Below are 22,628 nucleotides of genomic sequence, written 5' to 3'. Positions count from 1 at the left end.
AAAAATGAGAGAAAAAAAGCTTATTTGAAAGATTAGTACATCAAGGGCAATATTAGTGATGAAAATCATTATAGAATTTGTGAGATTCGGTCAACATTTAATTTTCTGATTATTTCCACAATTCATGTCTCTAAGAAACCCATTAGAGTTTTCACCTTCCAGGTGGTGGACAGCTTGTAATCCTCATTAAAGGAAGGAACTACAGACTATATGCCTCTTTACTCAGGATACAGTATATGTGGCTGAAACAACTACACTCATCACTCTGCTTGTAAAGTATTTGAGTGAAACACACACATTAATTATTTGCTGAGTAAGATCTATGACACAGGAAATTCTCACCAAACAATTATTTTATTGACATGTGAGTCTATGAATTGGAGACTGTCAAATTGCCATCTAAGCTGTTTGGTTAGATTCAAGCACAAACTAGCTTTATGCTTACAATAGACTTATAGGTTGATTGATGAAATGTTATAAATAGACATGTCCATTTTTAATAAATGTATGTTTGTGGGAAACTGAGCCCCTTTGCAGAAATGAATGCAAGCTATGAGACAGATTGGTAGTGACTGAAAATAAATGCTGCAGTTGCTCCTCTGAAAGAAATATTAAAATATCTGATATCGCATAGGCTCTGAGTTCATGGTAGAACAATGCAATGCAAATGAAATCAGGAGAAAGGATATGCAGCCAAAGAATGGCAAGTTGCAAGAAAGGTCATGTAGTTTATCTCTTAGCCTTCATATGGGAAAACACTTCAACCCTTGTACACAGATGAGACTGTCCCAGCCACCGCATCCACAAGCTCTCTAAAGAACTCATTTCAATAGCTCTCAAGGCAAGAACATCCATCCTAAGTTCTCCATCTCCAGTTAAGTCTGCTGCCTCTCATTTGATCCTCAGGGAAGCTAAAGAACAGACAGCAGCTGTGCTCTGTGTAACCCTTCCCAGCCCAGAAGCTCTCATGATTATGCTTATTTAAGTTAAGGAACCCTAGTTTCTTTAGTCTACCCTTTCGATCTTGTTTTTAACCTACCTTATTTAGCTCACCCATTTACTTCTCTAAATGTTTTTGTCCTTGTTGTGTTCCCCTCTGCTTGTCCACAACTACTTCTTCAGCTTTTTAAGGTCCTTTCATGTTCTCTTCTAAGTAATTATGAGTTTTTCTATTCAGTGGCTATTCCTACACCTGCCTAGTACTCCATGTATCATATTGACTTAGAGTTTCTCAAATAGCACATGAAGACAGATTTTCTTCTCTCAGGGAAGAAAACAATATATTTACATATATATATTTGTGTATATATATAAAACAATATATTTGTTAATCATTTCCTTAGCTGTAGGGACTTAGGAAACAATATGTTTACTGATTGTTTTTTATCGATAATCCCCTGTGCGTTTTTCAGGGGTTGCAAATGTGTGCTTTCAGCTGTTCTATAGATCACTCATTCCAAACATTGAGGCCATTGTCACCTGGGCAGTGCCTCAAAGTGCTTTCTCATGATATGCAGTTCCAACTGCCTGGCCCTGGGCTTGTGCTTAGTATATACTTAGTTTTTGTTGAGTGGCTGTATATACCCAAAGTGGCTGTATAGACCACTAGAAAATATTTCTTTATATTTTCTTTGGGAAAATGATTAAACAATCTAGCTGATCTTACAAAACAAAGCAAAAATGACCATCTTCAATTTGGGTTTTTAGAATGTATAGTGGTAGTCTATATTTGTCTTTTGCCATTTGCCTTAGAAACTGGAGGCTTTTGAATTGAGAAAACTATTAGAAGTGAAGACATCCAGGGTGGTGGAAAAATTCACCCCAGCTGCTACGCTCTTGAGAAGGAAGGGGAGAGTATTCAAAAGGAAGTGAGTGCCTCCTGGGTAGAAAGAGTTCTGTAAGTCCCCCTTGGGATACCAGTCTCATGGGAGAAAAATGTGCCATAACTTTTATTTTCATTCCAGCAGGGCCACTGCGTATGGCCTAAAAGTTTAGGCATATCTCAATTGGCAGTATAAGTGTCTCTCGTTTTATAAAATAAAATTGTTTCCAGAAAATTATATGTAAATCAAATCCCACGTGAAATCCACATGGGATATGCAGTAAAGAAAGGAGCCTTTTTGTAAGTGTTTCTAGAAAGTGAAGACTTATTTTATAATAGACATATTAAAAGGATTACTCTTTATCCATTTGAAAGTCTGAGTTCTAAAATATCAGAATGAAAACAACATATCTGCATTCTATTCAGAAGAAATTATTTGACCAAAGCTTGCTAAGCTTATGTATGCTTTAATGTAATAATGCCTCATTTGTGAGAATGTTAAAAATGGTTACATTTAAATCTGCTTACTTTGCTTTGGAAGTTTCTGAAGAGCTTATTGGTGTTTCTTACTATTTAGCAGCTTTATCTGATATGACATTATATTATTGCCTTCTAAAATAGAGTTTTTAAAAACTTTATCCAAAGGAGCCATGAATAACTGGCATGGCCACTTACTTATATAAATAGGGTATACACATATCTCCTGGACCCAAAACTCTAATCTGTTACCATGCCAATTCCCTATATTTAGTTCAACATGCCGCTGAAATGTCTAAATATTGGCTCTTTCCCAATGTACTCCATCCTTTACTCTGTTCTTAGAGAATGAAGAGTTATGATACAGGAACTTCGCCTTGTACAACAGAGTAGGTGTTATTTAGGCATATTCCGAGGCTCCAGAGCAGTCAGCCTTGGAGGTGTTTACTAGGACTCTTTCTGTGGTTGGTTAGTGCATGCATCTCTGTGTAAATACAAAATATAAGTGTTCTTTGTAGTATTCATTGTTCCACTAATGCTTAACTGCATAGCTGAATAAGAGAAGATATTTTTTCCAGCTCTAATACTAGCTAATATGATAAAATCTAAATAAAGTCTCTAAATACCACATTTATTATGTCCCTTCCTTATATCAAAACTTGTACTGGCTTCACTTTGAATGCCAGCTAGTTGGAGGCAGTGTTTGATGTTGTTCTGTAAGCAAAGCCCACAATAGTCTGGCTCAACATACCTTTCTAGTCTTATCTCCTTCCTTTCCTACAAGAACTACCTCAGCCAATCCAATTGCCTCCTAGAGGAATTTGCCCAATTCATTAATGTATAATCTATGCAGTGCTCTCTCTGTGATGTGCTAGACACCAAGGAAGGTGCCAAGATGAAAGAATCATAGACCCTGCCTTCCAGGAAGGCACAGGCTGGCTGCCCAGCTAGCTTATATCAGACACTCTGTGATGAATGCGGTAACCAAAATAACAAAAAAAAGCAGCAGAGGACTAGAACTAGGAAAGATGCTTTCTGCTGGCTGGATTTGGGATAGCCTCATCGGGGAGGTATAAATTAACCAGGGACTTAAATGTATGTGAAAATTTGGTTTGTGTCCTCTGAGATACCTTTCCTCTCCTGACAACCAAATGAGACTTCTTCACCTCTAGAACTCTCATAGTACTTACTGGCTAAACCAATCATGTGACACTCATCCAAAACTTTCTTACATTGTTTTTACCTTTGTGCTCATTTTCCCCTCTGGATTATTATATTCCTAGGAGACAAGGCCCATATTCAACACTTTATTTCCCTAACTGATAGCACAGAACTACTAATGATAGTAACTACACATGTCATTTATGTGAAAAATACTTGGTTGGGTTCTGAGAATTCCTTGACTTATTTAACCACTGCTATACAGTAGTATACCAAGATAATAAGACAGATGACAAAATGACTCAAATTTACTACTACTGGCTGGGAACTTCATTCCAAACCTTAATATAGCCTCCTGGGGAACTGCACTGGATTGCATACAAGCTGTGAAGATTCCTTTGCCTTCTTTCATTCACTCAACAAATATGCAGTGAGAACCTACAATAATAGTCCAGGCACTGTGCTTGCTTCTAGGTATGCAGTACTGAATAGAACATGGAATATATAGTCTAGAAGCAGTTCAAACAGCCTTTTGGTCCTTTTCCCCCAAGTCACATCATAACCCTGTCCTATATAGCTTTTCTAAATTTTTTTGTCCCCTTGCACTGAGCATCTATCCTATATATCTTAGTACTCCAAAGGAAAACAGTCCAAAGACAAAATGTCAGGTTTTCATTTTTTTTTTTTTCCTGTCCATACTATTTCATTCTCTGGGTATGTGATCCACTTGATCCTTGTTAAACAGTCTCTTGGCTCCTCTTCATTAAATAAAGTAGTCTTAAATAACCACCCTACTGGTTAGACTGTGTGATCAAAAAATAAAAACTACCATTTGTTAAGTGTCAACTACAGCCCCTTCCCCAGCTTGTACACTGCACAGGTGTAACTCATTCATACAGTAACTGCACAATGTAGATTATTGTTTTCCTCATTTTAATACTGAGGGAAACTGAGGCTCAGGTTACATAACATGACCAAGATTTGTGATTAATGAACACTGAAGCCAGTCTTTGGTTCATGTAATGCCATCCTATCCCAGATATAGTAGATTTTCAGCAAGTTTTGGTTTGTTCATTGGTTGATTGTTACCATTCTGATTAAAAGATCTTAATATATTTTAAATTACAATATAAGAGGTTGTTAGTCTTTGGTAACTATTAATCCCAGGCATGTGTGTTTATGTTCCTAATAGCAATTACATGAATGCTTCATGCTTAATAGAAACAAAGCCATTATTTTGATGCTTAAACATTCTGTAAACATTTTTACATGAATACATATTGACAATTCATGTGTAAATAACACAAAAAGATTTAGAATCCCAGTTACAGTTTCTGTAAGATGCCCAGTTTCAAAGATCCAACTAAAAATAAGTGTCAGCTCATCGCAATAAAATAAAATAATCTGATTTTATAGACATATGAAAGCTGACTCATAACACTCATAACTCATGAAAATATCCAAAATCACATTTTGAGCATTAGCTTCAATGTTGTCTAACTACATTATTTCTATATGGGAAAATTCTGTATTCTGGGCTGAAAATTCTGCAACCCAGCTGTTCCCAAACTTTAGTGTGTGCCATCAATATCCTCTGTGAAACTGGCTAAAATTGAAGATTTCAAGCTGAGTTGGTTGGAACCCAAGGATCTACATTTTAATAAGCACTCCATGTGATTCTGATACAGGAAGACCATCCACATCTCACTTCTGTAAGTATTCTTCTGCACCAGTGACTCACTAGTCTTCATTGTTGTCGTCCCTTCGCCCATCCATACACAAGCAGTTGTGTATTGCTTTTAAAGTTTTTTTTTCAATTTAAGTGTAATTTATATAAAATAAAGTGCTCAGATGTTAAGTACTTTTATCAGTTTTTCAAAATACACCTACTCGTGCAATTTATTCCTCTTTCAAGATCTAGAATATTTTCATCACCCCAGAAAGCTTCCACATGCCTTTTCCTAGTCAACATTTCTCTGCCACCAGAAGAAACCACTTAACTTACTTCTATCACCATAGGTTCGTTTTTCCTATTTTAGAACTTCATAGAAATGGAAACATTACATTTTGTGCTTTTTGTGTGTCTGGCTACTTTCACCCAGAATAATGTTTGTGAAATTCACCTATTTTTCTGTGTATATCAGTAAGTCACTACATTTTATGGCTGACTAGTATCCATTGCATGAATATGCCAGTTTGTGTATCTATTCTCTCATTCAGAGATATCTGGATTGTTTCTAGCTTTTAGCTTAAATGAGTAAAGCTGCTATAAACATTTTTTACCAATCTTTTTGTGGACAAATGTTTTTATTTCTTTTGGACAAAAACCTAGCAGTGAAATTATTGGGTCATAAAGTTGATATAAGTTTAACTTTTTGAGCTACTGCCTAAGAATTTTCCCAAATGGCTCTACCATTTTATATCCCCACCAGTGATGTATGAGAGTTCTGATTGTTCTACATAATCATCAGCTTTTAGGGTTGTCAATTATTTTCATTCTATTCATTCTTGCATGTATATGGTAGCATTGCATCTTGGTAATAATTTGCATCTGCCTAATGACTAATGATGTTGAGTACTTTGTCATGTGTTTATTGGTAATTTGTACATATTATTTAAGGAAGTATTTGTTCAAGTATTTTGCCAATCTTTATTTTCTTATCTTATTGAATTGTTCACAGTAGCTCTTTATTATCTTTTTAATGTCTGTAGCATCTCTAGTGATATCTCCACTTCTATTTATTATATTAATGATTCATTTTTTTCTCTCTTTTTTTGGTCTGTCTTGCTAGCGGTTTAAAACTGTATTAATCTTTTCAAAGAACCAACTTTTGGCTTTGGTGATTATCTCCATTTGTTTTCTGTCACTGATTTCCTTTCTCATTTTTATTACTTCCTTCTTCCTACTTATTTGGGGTTTAATTAGTTTTTTTGTGTTTCTTAAGGTGGAAACATAAATCATTTATTTCATAACTTTCTTCTTTTTGAGTGAAGGCATTTAAAGCTACAAATTTTCCTATAATAACAGCTTTACATTAACTTCATTGTTTTGATATATTGTACTTTATCATTCAATTCAACCTATTTTCTAACTTTCTTTTTGAATTTTTTTTTTTTTTTACTCATGACTTATTTAGATATATAATGTTTGATTTCGTATTGAGGGGGTGGTCTATGTACATTCTGGGTGTTAATTCCAAGCTTGATATTTGGCAGTCAGATAACATACTCTGTTTGATTTCTTATGAATGTATTTAAATTTGGGTTATGGCTCAGCTTATGGTTTACTTGGTGAATATTTCACGTGAATTAATGTGTTATTTGCTGTTGGTCAGTTCTATACGTTTATATCAGGTCAAATTGATTGACAGTGTTGTACAATTCTTCTATATTCTGACTTTGTATACAATTTCTGTCAATTCTTGAAAGATGAGTATTGCAAGTTCCAACTATGATTATGGATTTACCTATGTTTTCTTTTAGTGTTATCAATTTTTTGCTTCAAATATGTAGTGCCTTTGTTAGTAGGTACACACACATAGGAATTTGTGTATTATTGATTAATTGACCATTTTATAATTATGACATTTCCCCCATTATCTCTGATAATATTCTTCACCATGAAGTCCACCTTATCTGATCGTTATACAGCCACAACATCTTTGTTAGGATTAGTGTTTGCAATGTGTATATTTTCTATCTTTTGACTGTTATTGTTTATGTGCCTTTATGTTTAATGTCTGTTTCTTGTAAGCAATATGTAATTGAGTCTCTCTTCTTCTAGCTCCCAAATTCTGACTTTTATTTCGTTTTTCAGTCAATTTTAATGTAATTGTTGATGTGTTTGGATATAAATCTTCCATTTTAGTATTTGAGTTCTATTTGTCCCATCTTCTCTGTGTCCCTCTGTTTTTCTTTTTTAATGTTTTGGGAGTGAATCAAATAACTTTTGCATTACATTATTTTTACTATTTTTAGCAGTTTCTCAAGATTACAATATGCATCTTTAAATTATCTCTGCTACTTTCAAAACATAGTCTATTACTTCACAAACAAGGTAAGACATTTACAGCATTATTCTTCCAATTTTCTTACAAGCTTCATGATTGTTTTCTCATATTTTATTCTGTATGTGCTATAAACCTCTCATTACAATTTTATTATTTTTAATAGCAGTCATTACTCACTGATATAATTTCTATATACATGCACACATTATTTTTATTTTTTTTATTATTATACTTTAAGTTCTAGGGTACATGTGCACAACGTGCAGGTTTGTTACCTATGTATACATGTGCCATGTTGGTGTGCTGCACCCATTAACTCGTCATTTACATTAGGTATATCTCCTAATGCTATCCCTCCCCTCTCCCCACACCCCATGACAGGCCTGGACATGCACACATTATTTTTAAAATAAACGTCTTTAATATTTTACCGATTTATTTACTCTTCGTGTTTTTCATTTCTTCCGGCAGAATTGGATTTTTATGTGATATAATTTTCCTTCATTATAAAGAACATTTTTTGTTCATTTCTTTTAGTGTTTATCTGCTGGAGAAAAATTCTTTGTTTCTTTTTTTCTGAAAACGTATTTATTTTACCTTTATCTTTGAAGAATATTTTTGCTGGATATGTAATTCAAGTTTGGCAGATTTTATTTTTCTTTCAGCACTTTAAAGATGAGATATTCCATTGTCTTCTTTCCCTCATTGTTTTGGTCAGCAGTTATATATCTCTCTTATTGTAGTCCCACTGTAGGTAGTGTTTCTGTTTTCTCTGCCTGCTTCCAAGATTTTCTCATTATCTTTGGTTTTTAGCAGTTTGACTATGATATGCTTAGCTGTTTTTTGTTTGTTTGTTTGTTTGTTTTATTAGTCTTGTTTGATATTCTCTGAGATTCTTAGATACATAACATGTTGTCTTTCATTGATTTTGAACAATTCTTGGCCATTATCCCCTCATATACTTCTGCTTCATTCTCTCTTCTCCTGAGACTCCAAATTACTCATTTGCCAGATGGTTTCCTGTTGTCCCACAGGTATCACACACCATTCCAATTTTTTTTAACTGTTTTATTTCTTGCCGTTGCATTTGGATACTTTGTTTTCAAATGTATCCAAGTCACAAACTCCTTTCTCTACTATATTCAGTCAACTGATTAGCCCTTAAAAAGAATTCATCTCTGACATTCTACATTTTATTTCTAGCTTTTCAATTTTTTCTCTATTTGTGCTTTCCATCGCAATATGTAAATAATACATTTATTCAAGCATGTCAGTTGCTTTTCTCACTAGACCTTTTAAAATATGTATCATAGTTATTTTATGGTCCCTGTTTGATAATCCCATAATCTGGGCCATCTCTGAGACTCAGATCTATCACTTGAGTATGTTTCGTATATTCTTCCTTTTTTTTGTAAGTCTTTTCTTGTTGTTTATCTAATGTCTATTTGAAGGCAAGTCACTATGTGTAAAAGAACAGAAACTGAGGTAAATTATGTCAATGTCCAAAAATGAGAATACCTTTTCTTCTATTAGGCCATTAGTATTTTGTTTGGGATCAATCTACTCTTAGATTGATCTAGATCTGAGCTTTAGTAACATTCAGTTCACCACAGACTTAACCTTATTTAAGAGCAGGATCACCATCTTATCTACAGCAATGCTTTAGCTATGAGTACCTGGATGGTTTGTCTCTGTTCTGTTAACGCCATACATCTGCAAGCTCTGTGTTCCATAACACAGGCAGGAGGGTGTGTTCTTCCTTTTATTTTTTACCCTTCACGACAGCAGAGGGTCAATGGGTGGTAATCAGTGTACTGAAGGTACTCAATGCCCATCGAGTGTCTCTCAGATGTTATTCCTAGCCTTCCTGTACTATGCACCTAGGACTGGGAGAGGAGGTCTCTGTCAGCCCTCCTTCCCCTCTCCCAATAGTAAATGGTCACTATTTCCCACTCTTTGTAAAGCCTAGAGTGTGGGAGGGTTTTAACTCATACTTTCTGAAATTTGTTTACTAGCATATATTAGACTTGTGCCTGAGTACCATTATCGCAGAAGTATGCGAGCTCAATATAATGTAAATAAAATATCCACCAGCCACATAATATTCCAAAACTCTGTGCATACTTGGCTAAGCAATAATTACACATATTGCCTGGTTAAACCCAGTCTCCAATTTGGATACCAGAATTTGTTCTTGGTAAATTTTAAATGAAAATAGTCTTTAAAGTTTCAAGGGGCAGTGGCTCAAGGGATGGAGTATTTGGGAATGGGAGATACTCCCCATTTAAATGCCAGATGAGAGATGGATTCCACTCTGAAACTTTGGAGAACCAGGAGTTATAACCCACAGAGCCAAAACAAGAAAGTTGCAAAAATTATATCACTTAGAGTGAAATATTATCAAATAAGCCATTCCATGATGGATTATGGTTCATAAAAGGCTTTGCTCTAATATAAATGTGTTTATATTTTACTGCATATAAGGATCCTCATCAGAGTATTAATTCACGCATTTTTCTTTAGTTTTTGCTAAGTTTGACTTTGGAAAGGATAATATAATATGAAAATATTGGATGAATAAAAGTCATTGTTAACATATAAGTTTTCCCATCTGTCTTCTTTTTCATATTTATTGTTACAACCTTTTGAACTTGGGAGACATTTTTTGCACAAAATCGAAATAAGGAGTTACATGAAATTAATGTCCAAAGATGAAAGCATAAAATTGCAGAACATATATGTTTTTCCATCTCTTTATTGTTCATGTTCACTGTAATGCTTTGGGGAGCATTCTTTATGGGCTATACTTTCAAACACCTAATTTAAAGATAAGAAAATATTAATCATTAGCCTAGTTCCACGTTTTTTCCTAGGTACATTTTCTTAGTAGAGTATGAATAATGTATTAGCTTCACATTGATATCCTATGTATTTCTATGGTAAATCTAGAACTGTTCTCCCATATAATTAAATAGAGTGGATTTGTTCCACAGTTATTTTCTCTATGCATCTCATTGTATTTCATCGTGTAGAAAGTAATGTGATTATGGGCTTTAGTCAGAATGTTATTTTGTTCACTTAAGATTCATTCTCAGGAAGGTTGAACAAATTTGAATTTCATATGATAGCTTTCTTTATGTGCTTCAGTAACTCTCTCCCTTTATATAAGAGAAAATCTTCCTGTTGAAGAGATCTACAGATCTCCCCAGTGCCTGGGGGGCCTGAACTAGCAGCAGGGGGGGCTTCAATGAAGGGTACTGCTTCCTGTGCCTCATTAATAGGGGTGCTATGCATATTTCCCAGAGAGAATGTTGGTGTTGCAGTTACTAACCCTTCTAGATATTTGATAACGGAGTAAAATTTGCCTTATTTCCTAAAGCCTCTGAGTTAAAAAAAAAAAAAAATGAATCTTAGTCCTTTTCATTATGTGATGTCAGGCAAGTTAGTCTTTCTGAGCATCACTTTCCATATCAGAAAAAAATGAGATACACATAATACCTACTTTGAAGGATTATTGTAACGATTACAGATATGGTTTATAATGAGCTTGGTACTTGGTAGGCACTTACCAAATATGAGCTGTCATTATGGCAGCAAAGCAAAGTGTTAAAAGTAGGGACTCCAGAGCCAGACTGTTTGTGACCAAATCCTGATTCTGATATGTACTAGCTGCCATTTGGGCAAATCGTTTAACCTCCCTACCTCTCAGTTTTATCATCCAAACGTTAGGAGTAATAACAGTACCTACCTCATCAGTAGGATTAGGTTAATTGATACATGTGTAAGACCAGTGTTTGGTGCATAGAGTAAGTGCAATATAAGTATTTGCTATTATTATTCTCCATTTCACACAGCCCATACTAGGGCAAGCTGAGGAGATGGGAGACTGTTAGAGGTCTCAACTGAGTATCAGTCATCTCAGTTGGTCTACAGTAGATAAGAGATTATGATTTTTTGTCAAAATGTATGTGCAGATAAAGCTGTCTTTAATAGTGTATGGATATCAACAAGAAGAATAACAAAAGCAGCAACTACAATTTATTGAGTGTGTACTACATGCGAAGCACATGCTAAACTCTTTACAAATATTAACCATTTAGTTCTCCCAATTACCCTAGGAGGTAGACACTACAGTTATTTAAATTTCACAATAGAAAAAATTGAAGATCAGAGAGGTTAAATAGCATTCTGAAGTCACATATCTAATGTGCTACTGGATCAAGATTCACAATTAAGTTTCCTAGTTATAAAGCCCATGCTCTTAACCACTCTGCCATATAGTCCACTGTCTTCTGCACTAAGTGGGAAGCTTACCCCAGGGCTTCAGGATTCCTGTGCTGCATGATTTATTTTTCAATTTGATGTAGCGAATGAAAACCCTCATAACTATTGTCTTTTTGATTAGTGGTGGACTAATTAAATTCGAAGAACTTTCATGTCCATAGGCCTTGGAGGTCATATAACTTAGATCTGTCATTTTATCGGTGTGGAAGTAGATGCCCAGAGTATAGATGGAGCTTTCCTGAAGTTTAAGACGAGTTGGCAGGAAAACTGATACTCAAACCCCAGGATGTGTTTTTCCATCATTCCACCAAGCCTGTAGTTTGAAAAATGGCAATGACAATGCAACTTTTATACAGCTCAATGCTGTTTCTAGTTATGTGCAAACCCATAACAAATGTTGCCGTATTATAATGCCTAGTCCTTACTTTTGCAAATGCAAAGTCATGCTTTGTTCATTACCAATAATATAATATTTTTACAGGAGGGTTGTGGGAGGGAGAAACTTCAAGCTTCCTGAGTACGTAAAAGTAAATATCAGTAGAAATACATGCCAAATACTGTTAAAAAAAATCCATTATATTATCAATACTCTTTGCCCTAAATGGCATTTCTCTACTGCAATCATGAACACCATCTGCAGCCAGCTTCCCTGAAGAAGTACAGACTTGAAATTCATAATGTCTGGTGCTGGCACTCTTAATGCTGAAAAATCTTACCGTACTGCTTAGGAAGAACAAGTGTGCAGTTTCTCATTGAATGAGACATAAAGGAACTGTTCTTGACCCATTTTGACTTCTCGTGCACTGGCTCTTAGATCCAGGGAGTTGTATCCCCTGGGTAAATAACCATATCATGGCCTTCAGTAGTCTTTACTTGTTGCTTTTCTATTAGCAGTGATGGATGTGCATGCTTCTCCTACAGACCTGTTGGTGCAGTATTATTTGTGTACTCAAGATGGTCCCCTTAACTCCAGAAATTATAAAGTTAGAGGGAAAAAAAGACTGAGTGAAAAATAGGCCTTATTTTACATACATCTTTTCCAGTCCCATAATACCGCATTACTTATTTCCCCATAGTTCGAATTAAGTAGAAACTCTGTTCAGACCAGATGGTTCTCTGAGGTGGTTTCCAGATCAAGGTAAGAAATAAAGTAAACCGTAAGTTGTAAAACATATTGAACCATAGCTCGCAAAATAGATGAATTGAAGCCAACTATGATATGAAAGACAAATTAAACTCCAAATATTTTTAATAAACTTATATAAATGTTTTGAATAATTTTAGGTTTACAGAAAAGTTGCAAATATAGTACAGAGAATTCATATATACCCTTCATCTAGATTTCCCTAAAGTTAGCATACTATGGTACATCTGTCAAAACTAAGAAATCAACACTGGTACATTATTATCAACTAAACCCCAGACTTTATTTGGATTTCACCAGGTTTTCCACTAAGGCCCTTTTTCTGTTCCAGGATTCAATCCAGGATAGCACAGTGCATTTAGTCATTATGTCTCCTCAATCTCCTCTGGTTTGTGAGAGTTTCTTTGTTTTTTATTGGTTTTTAGCTTAGACTGTTTTAATAGTAATTCCACATGGCTTACGTGTCCTAAAGATAAGACCACTGACTATTCCAGCAATTCGCCTAGTTTATAAATTCTAACCTGCATTGTTAAGCACTATACTTAAAAACTTCTATCCTAAAATGAATTACCTTTGACTAACCCCAGCCTTGAAAACCCTGTAAGTACTCTTTGCCAACTCCTCCTTTTTAACATAGTACTGAGACTCTGTCAAGGGGGACTTTCTCTTGCTTAGTGTGTTTCACATACCCAGCTTTGTATGATCAGCAGGTTTCTCTGGTAGTCTTTGTGAGAGGGCTTTGACAAAAGGGTCTATGATGATACTATTCAATCATCTACTAAATGCAAGAATCCCTTCCACAACATCTTATTGGTACTGGAATAGGTCTGTGTGATCCCATGGCCCTTCTATGAATATTGCCAGTGACAAGACATTGATTACCTTTCAAGAGAGTCCATGCTACCTATTTTTATACAATCCCTATTGTTGGAAATGTCTTCATCAAAATGAGCCCTAATCTATTTCCGTGCAGCTTCTCTTCATTTGTCTTATTTCTGTCTTCCAGAAAATCAAAATATTGGATGGAAAGTAAGCTCCGTGCACAGTTCCACTCAAGTGGTATGCAAGGAGTCGGACACAATTGGGTGGTCCTAGCTTTGTTCACATAGTGTCACTTGCTGGTTGTGTGAATTTGGGCTAATGACTCAACCTCTCTGGGCCTTAATTTTCTTACCTGATAAAAACAAAACAAACATAAAAACACCCTACCTCATAGGAGTGTTGTGAAAATGAAAGAAATAACACATACTGAAGCACCTAGCACACTGACAAGCTCAGAGAATTCTCTTAATAAATGATAGTTACCTTTTGGTCAGATGATCACCTCCTGAGTACCCAAGATGAAATGAACCATTTATGTTATATTGCATTATTGTGTTATTAGTTCTGCTTCACAGCAGTGAATTCTAACGTTCCCTTCTTGTTAACTAATTTCTTAAAAGGTTTAATTTTATTTTTCTGTTGACCTTTTTTCCCCCTCGAGATTTAATTAAGTTGTTACTGAACAGAATTGAAGTGTTAAATAACCTAAGATGATGGGTTTCTAGCATTCATGAATTCCATGCATTGCCAACCGGTGAGATTAGTCATGGCAGTGGATGGGAGAGCTTGGCAGGGATTAGCAAATACTCCTGTTAATCAGCAGAATGCGCAAATTAGGCCCTGGCTCATGGCATTGATATAAATCTCCATGGCAACACCAGGGTTAGCTGTTTACATGTGAAGAAGTGATTTCAAAGCTGCAAATGATGATAGAAATTACTGCAATGACCATAAATAGGAAAAAACTGAGGAAAGGAGAAGTATTCCCACTTCTTAAAGGAATTCATACAACTTTCGATAAATTTAGTAGTAGTTTTACCATCTCTGAGCCTCTACTACTGGAAAGTTAATTGACAGTGATATAAACAGAAAGAAAGTAAGAGGGAGTAGAAGAGGGTCCGAAATCATTCATAAAATATACAATCCATCCCTCTGACCAAATAACTATAAATCAGGATTATTTGCATATCTGTGTGTAGCAGGACTGTCTGAGTTAGTATCCTAGTTCCACCATCCATTAGCTGTGTGACCTTAGGCAAAATTTTTAATTTCATTGTGTCTTTTCTCTTCACCTATAACATAAAGCTAATAACAGTACCTACCTCAGAAGGTTGTTATGAGATTTGGATAAGTTAACATATGTAAAGTATTTGGAATAATGGTTGGCTCAGAGTAAATGCTTGGAAAAATGTTAGCTGCTATTATTATTATCACTGTTATTATTATTCCTCGTAGTTAGCCATAATTCTTGAATATAGACTACCTTTCTATTTTATACCCTGTAAAGAAACTACAGAGTGGGAAAGGTTATATTTTTCATTTTCTAATTTTGTTTGTGCTGGGAAAGAGACTTGGAAATGTCAGCACTAGAAAGGTTTTATAGATATTATCATTTTCAATTTCAGTACAACACTTAAGAAAATGATAGCTGTGATACTAGTTGAAGCATAGGATCCAAGTAAAGCCACTTTATTATTTAAACTCTCATCAAAATCCGGGAGCAGGTGGATATCTATAAAATGTGATGTGATCAAAATTGAATTAGTTTATCTCAGAAATAGAGCTACCTTTTTAAACATATATGTAGCTCTGAAAATTTAACCCAGGCCCCTGTCCTCTCATGGACCAATTTTCTCTGTGGTTTCAGCTCATTTCACCTTACTTGTGTCTGTTGGTTGATTAGGCTTCTAATCCAAGCAGGATAATTGCCGTAATTCAAGTTTGGATTCAATTTTCAGTGCTTACATTTGATGGGAGATTATTCAAATAGATACTGGGCTGTTTGCTTTGTGAGGTCAAAATTGTTGCTACTTTTTTATTAATGCCAACAAATCTCTTGCCAGTCACCACCCAGTGGCTCAAAAGCTTTTGGAGAAAGCCTAATGGAGCTGAAAGGGAGTGAGACTAAGAGTTAGAAACCTTGGTTGGAAACCCTGCTGGACTCCTCTACCATCTGACTCTTGGTCATTCACTCTGATGTTTCTTTATTTGTGTTTCAATTTTATTTTCTTGTGAACCTTTTTGTAAGCCACTTCAGTTCTTCTTTGGAACGAGGTAGGCCCTAGACTGATTAATTAATAAATTTGTTGTGTGCTGTTAAGTAAACCATGACCTCTTGGTGAGACACAATTTTCTGGTTTATAAAAAGAGCCGGTTGAAACCTACTCTGCCTACTTCACCAGTTCTCATGCAGATTGAATATAACACTGGTTGTAAAAGAGTTTCGTGAGACGGAGTACTGTATGATAGTATACTTGTAAAAGAGTATTTTAATATCATAATATGGTTAAAATATGGACCAACATAATTACTAACCTGATTTAACTTTCCCTTTAACAAGAATCAAATAGTCCTCTGTTTATACTTTAATGCCTGAACATTGCTTCTGTTTGTTATTAAAACATGGCTTAAGTCCTACATACTCTAACATTTATTGTACATGAACCTACTCATCAAAATGGACCTGTCTTGCATTTCATTGCTTCAGATGTCTCCTGTGTGATTTCCAAAAGGAGAAAGAGAGAGTTAGCTAATTCATTTATTCATAAAACTATAATTTATTGAGCCCCTACTCTGTCTAGATGTGGAGACCCAGAGATGAAGTCCTAATCCCTGACTCAGCGAGCTCACTATTTAGTGGGAAAGACAGACAAGTAGAAAGAAATTAATCTTATAGTTGTCATTAAATGGCTATATATATAGGGGCTATGGAACAGAACATTTTTACATGGGAGATTTGAGGAAGATGTCCCAGAAGAGATAATACCTGAGATCAATCCTAAAGACTTTGCTAGGTAGGAGGGAATAGAATTTTAAAGGGTATAGCAGTTGGAGTGGCTGAAGGGTATGAGGGGTTGTTTTGGAGAAAGGAAATACTTTGGTATGCCTGAAATACAGTGTGTCAGAGAGCGACAAAAAGTAAGTGTGACAAAGAAATCTGGGTCCAGATACTGGAAGGCTTGTGCATGATGAAGAGCCACTGAATACCTGTTAGCAGGGCATAACATGATCAGATATGTTGGTTAGAACTGTAGCAGTGAGCAGAGTAGTTTGATCACAGGCAAGAGAAGAGGCAGAGGAATGCAGTTAGGAGACTATGATGAAATTCAGGAAAGAAATGAAACAAGAATAGATGAATGTCTTAACAATTGGAATTTAGAGGTGCTATGAAGAAGGTAGAACCATAGTGTTTGGTTACCCCTTGGATATAGAGTGGGAGGAAAGGAAAGAGTTGAGGAGAATGCCCAGGTTTCTGGTTTGGTTAAAACAGAGGATGTATCCAGAAAGGGGTGAGATAAAAGAAACGCCATTAATCACTACATGGATAAGAGAAGAGGAATCAGTATTGGGAGATAAGTTCAATTTTGGATTTGTTTAGTTTGAGGTCCTGAGGATCAACTGGGTATAATTATCCTTATGTGGAGCTCAGAACTGAGTAGATGAAAGCAGTGGAGACCATTGGAGTTGTCATAGTGTAAATGGTACTTCTCTCCTGTACTATTCATATGGCTGGGTCCATATCATATTTCAAGAGTCAGCAAAATGTTATCTCCTTTTAGAGGCCTTCTCTGACCTTCCAATTTCAGTTAGGTTCTTCTGCATTACTCTTGAATGACATTATCTTTTTATAGCAGTAATCACAATTTATAACTACTTATATGTGTTGTTTATTATCTGACTCCTCATTAGACTGTAATTTTCATGTGATCAAGATATCTGCTTTGATCACCACTGAATACCTACAACTCAGCCTGGCACATAGTAGATGCTCAAAGAACATTCGTAGGATGGATGAATAAAGTCACTAGAGCAAATACCTAGAAAGAAAAGATTGAGGGATAAAATTAGAGGGTATAGGACAGAATCCTAAAGCACTCAAATGGTTAATAAGAGGAAAGGGGAACCAGAAAATGAGACAAAGTGGGAGCAGTCAAATACAGATATGAGGAAAACTAGGAGAGCACAGTGTTGGACAAGCCAAGGGGAGAAGATTCATGTGTTACAAAGAGAATGGTCAATAGCATCAAACACTGCTGAAAGGTTGTATAAAGTAATGACGGAGAACAAGGCATTGGATATGACAATAAGAAGGTTACTGATCATTTTAGTAACAGTAGTTTTAGTGATATGGTGAAAATAAAGAATGAATGAGGACTTCTAGTCAATATGTTGAACTAATGTATTGCTTGTTACTACCTATTCTACCAAAACACAGCAATAGTGAGTAAAATATTACCCTAAGTCTTTGACAATATGCAAGAGAATTCAAAAGCAAAAAAAGGAAACTCTGTAGGTGATAGAAATGAAGAAACAATTCAAAGCCAAAGCAAATTACAGCAGTTGAAGCTAAATGGCCATCAAGTGTAGCAGAAGTGGGTATATACCGTGGGACTTAAGTTGAAGCCACAGCCCTGATACAGAGCCCTGAGTTTACTGCACAACCCCAGGAGCCAGTGAGTCCAAGTCAGTTCATGACAAATCAGGGCCCAAGGCCTGGGGACATAGAATGTAAGTGGGGTTTCCATTCTGGGCTGAGAATATAAGATATTGGAACCCACATCTGAACTCATACCATCAATTTCTACTGGGAAATTAAAATAAAGACTGATCTGTAATCAGTGAAACCCATAGAGTGCTGGTAGAGAAAAACACAAAACTATTGAGGTAGATAACTCTACTATCCAGGGTTCATGTGGTATTTTACAGAGAACAACTCTCCTGTTGAATGTAAGCACACAATCAAATTTACAGAGCAAGAAGAGGAATAAAACACCATGGAAGAGTCAGCAGTGACAATAACCAGAGTAATTCATATTCCAGAAATAAGGCAATATGAAAGAGGCTTTAACATAAGTGCATAAGTGTGATCAAAATGTTCAGTAAGATAAAGGAATAAAACTCATGCGTAAGGCAGGCTTAGCACAGTGAGACGGGGTCTCGCTCTGTCGCCCAGCCCAGAGTGCAGTGGTGCAATCTCGGCTCACTGCAAGCTCCGCCTCCCGGGTTCACGCCATTCTCCTGCCTCAGCCCCCCAAGTAGCTGGGACTACAGGCGCCTGCCACTGCACCCGGCTTATTTTTTGTATTTTTAGTAGAGACGGTGTTTCACCGTGTTAACCAGATCAGAACGTTATGAAAAAATAGACATATTATCAAACACCAAACAGAAATTGTAAATATATATGTATTTAATATATACGTGTATATATATATTTTATATATAACATTTGTGTGTATATATAATTTTATATGCCATTCATAAAATATTATTGTATAATATATAGTATTTCTACCAATGAAATAAAAACAAAATCAACAGATAAATCCAGCTAAAGAGGGGATCAGTGAAGCACCCAGATTTTGCAAAGAAAGATAGAGATGGAACTAGGAAAGGGAAGTAAGGAATCATGAGGGAGAGACTAAATAAAATGAATATTTTATCCATTATTTCTGTGTTTTATGGAAGAATAGGTAGGATGCACCTAACAGAAGTTTTAGTAGAACAACAGAGATGTAAAGAGAGGCAATAAGTAAAGAGTTGATAGCTAAATTTCCAGAATTGAAGCACAGAAGTAGAAAAACTGATGAAGCACAATTGAAGAAGAATACAGTGAGCAGGGAAATTTTCAATATGTTTTCAATATATTCAAATACCAACCAAATCCTAGTTGTTCCTCTCCTGTAGGAATATTGAAATCTATATAGATGAATTACTGGCATTACCTGGCTTGGACAGTCTTTTCACACAATCTTTAATTTGTTACCTTAAAGTTTTATCATCATAAAAATTATTTATTGACTGCCCATGTGAAAACTCTCTGGTCTCCAACCTCACTCCAGTTATATCAGGAGAATGGCTGACTTACCATGACATACATGCCAATGTAATTTTCATTTTTATTGGCATCTTTCTAAAGGGATTACTTCTACTACACCCTCTGCTGTTGCCAGTCAGAAATCAGTAACAACTGTATACTTGAACATCAATGTTGACAATATGTACTGAATGCGATCAGTAGGAAAAAGAAGACGATCTTTTTAAAGCAAGGAATAAAAACTTACAAATGTTCATCAGAATATCCACATACCATAGTCGATTTCTCCCAGTCCCCAATGATTGATGTTCAAAGTGTAGCGATATAAAAATCTAAGGTTTTGCAAGTTCTTTCAGCTGAGAGAAAGTAATATGGCCTAGTAAGAAGAATATAGTACCAGTAGTCAGTTGAAATCCAGGTTTGAAGTCTGGCTTTACCTAATTTCGTTCCCCAACTTCTGAGCTTCTTCCCAACCTCCCACATTCATCTTCAGTGACAGGTTTTGTTTTCTGAAGCTGGATTCAATTCCTGCCCTCCTGCCCACGGAGTTAGCTGCGCCCTCTTTGGGCTCTGAAAACACTGGATATTTAGTATCATTCTTAATGTGCTTATCACACTTGTGTTTTAGTTAACTATTTACTTCTCTTTCTCCTCCACTTGAGGCCAGGGACAGTCACTGGAGAGGCAGCAGAGTCGTTTTTTAAAACATGAGATATAAAGGCAGTATGCACGAATTCAAATTCTGACTCCACCACTCCCTACACTAATGAATGCATTACCCTTTCTTCATCTCAGCTTCTTAATCTGTAAAATGGAGATAAGTTCATAAGGTTATTATAAGTATTAAAAGAGTAAACAAAGATAAAGTACAATAAGTCCTCGCTTAAATGTCATAAATAAGTTCTTGGAAATTGCAACTTTAAGTGAGATGACATACAGCAGGTCTTCAAATAATGTCATTTCCTTCAATATTGTTTCCTTATAATGTTGATGAGAAAAAAATTTGGTTTCCTTATGTCATTTCGCTTAAAATTGTAGTTTTCAAGAACATATCAATGACACTAAGTAATGATTGATTGTACTTTGAATAGTGCCCGGAGTAGAGTTGGTGCTCAGTACATTAGAGCTATTAGTACTTTTGCATCCTTCAGGTCTTAGCTCAGTACTTGGCAAATAGTTCTCAGTAAATTTTGAATGAATAAATTAATGAATGAAGAAATGAACAAATGGCCCAAGCCAAATGTATTTAACTTCTCTTGCCTCAGATCTCTTCTCTAAAATGAAATCGTTAGGTAAGCATCAAGGCTCCTGTTAGGAAATCAGTTTCTAAAATTGCTTGAGGCCTTCAGTGGTTGCACGAAAAGTTACTAAATAATTTCAGTCTGTTGACTGTACTTTTAACTGTTTGTCAGAAGAGGAAAGTTAGAGCAAATTAGCTAGAATAGATATTGGAGAAGCTCCTAATTGCAAAAGGATAGTCATGGGCTTCCGAGTATGGAAGTGAATACACTGCGTATAATATTTTTCTCCCTTTTGGCTGAACTCAAGCTTCCTGTAGCTAAAAACAGATGGCACAAAAAAGCTTACAGTGTGGAAAGCCAGTTTTTCCTATATGAAAAGAACTGAGTGTTTGGAGTGCTTTAACTTCTTGTCTCTGCTAAGTAGTGATGGAGAGAAAGGCCGGGAAGTGTCCTTTGGGTCTCATAGCATTCCAAAGTCCCAGATTACCTGAGCCAAAACAGGTTCTAGTGTCAAACTATTTCTTGGGCTAGGAAACATAGAATAACATTAAGTAGTGATTTATAATCCTATAGTTTTCATGAGAAAGTTAGCAATGTTTTCTTTAAATATTGCTATAAGAAGTTATCGAGTGTTATGAACTGTGCTTATAACTAGGCATAGATCATATGTATTATTTTTATTTCATAATTCACTTTTGTTAAAGAAAAAAAAAACTGATTAGAAAATCATGCTATATTTCATCTTGTTCAGTCCCCCAAGCCAAAAGATAGTCACATGCAGGCACCACTGTTGAGCCTCCCAAATTCCAGACCCACTGCCAACGAGGAAAGAAGTAGTATTTAAAGGTCTGGCCTTGTATACATAAATGTACTTTTTGGCTAAGGATCCTTAGTTTAAATACTCGCACTTCCACTTATGTACTAGCCAGGAAACCATAGTCATATCACTTAGTCTTTCTAAGCTTCACTTTCTTCACCTTTGCAAGGGCAATAATGATAATCTCTACCTTACATGTTGTTGTAAGGATTAAAGGGAATAAGGTTATAGCACTTAACAAATTGCTTGTCCAATTATAACCATAGTGTTTATTGAGTGTTATCACCATTTCCAACCCCAGTTTTGGGAAAAACAAATCTAAAGCAGAGGGGAGAGCTTAAAAATCATCTAGGGCATCTGCACAATTCTCAGGTGGGTTATCAACCTGTCTTTCATCTCCTCCTTAGAATATGGAGGATAGTATTTTCTCTGAATATACCAGGTTCTTCTGCCCAAATCTTGGTCAGTGTCTGAAAAGAGATGTGTTAAGACTCTTAACCCCGAGGGAACACTAAAGTATTTTCCCATTACCTCTCTGTTGCTTTAAAAAATATAAATTCTTGATAGGAAATTGGGGCAAACAGTGCCATTGGCAAGTAGGAAATCCATCCAGTGTTCCTTAATGCTGGTTGTGAATCTTGCCTCCATATGCTAAATAATAACAGACACTGGATCATTTGTCCACACTGCATTCCTTTCCTCAAATCCTGAGTTTAGGTCACCTTCCAGTAACTTTATTTCCTGAATTGGCTTAAATCCAGAAAAATTAGGTTGTCTGCCTTTGCCTCAAATCCTCCATCATTTTTTCCCCTAGCT

General features: G+C 35.8%; 1 protein-coding gene across 1 annotated transcript in view; it reads left to right on the top strand.

The window, feature by feature from the left end:
• FGF13 (fibroblast growth factor 13) overlaps positions 1-22,628 on the top strand; it is a 605,359-nt gene that overhangs the window by 496,002 nt on the left and 86,729 nt on the right. The gene's annotated exons all lie outside the window — the stretch shown is intronic.

This window comes from Hylobates moloch, unplaced genomic scaffold (assembly GCF_009828535.3).
Source record: "Hylobates moloch isolate HMO894 unplaced genomic scaffold, HMol_V3 SCAFFOLD_7, whole genome shotgun sequence".
NCBI lineage: Eukaryota > Metazoa > Chordata > Mammalia > Primates > Hylobatidae > Hylobates > Hylobates moloch.
This window is presented reverse-complemented; position numbering and strand designations above follow the sequence as displayed.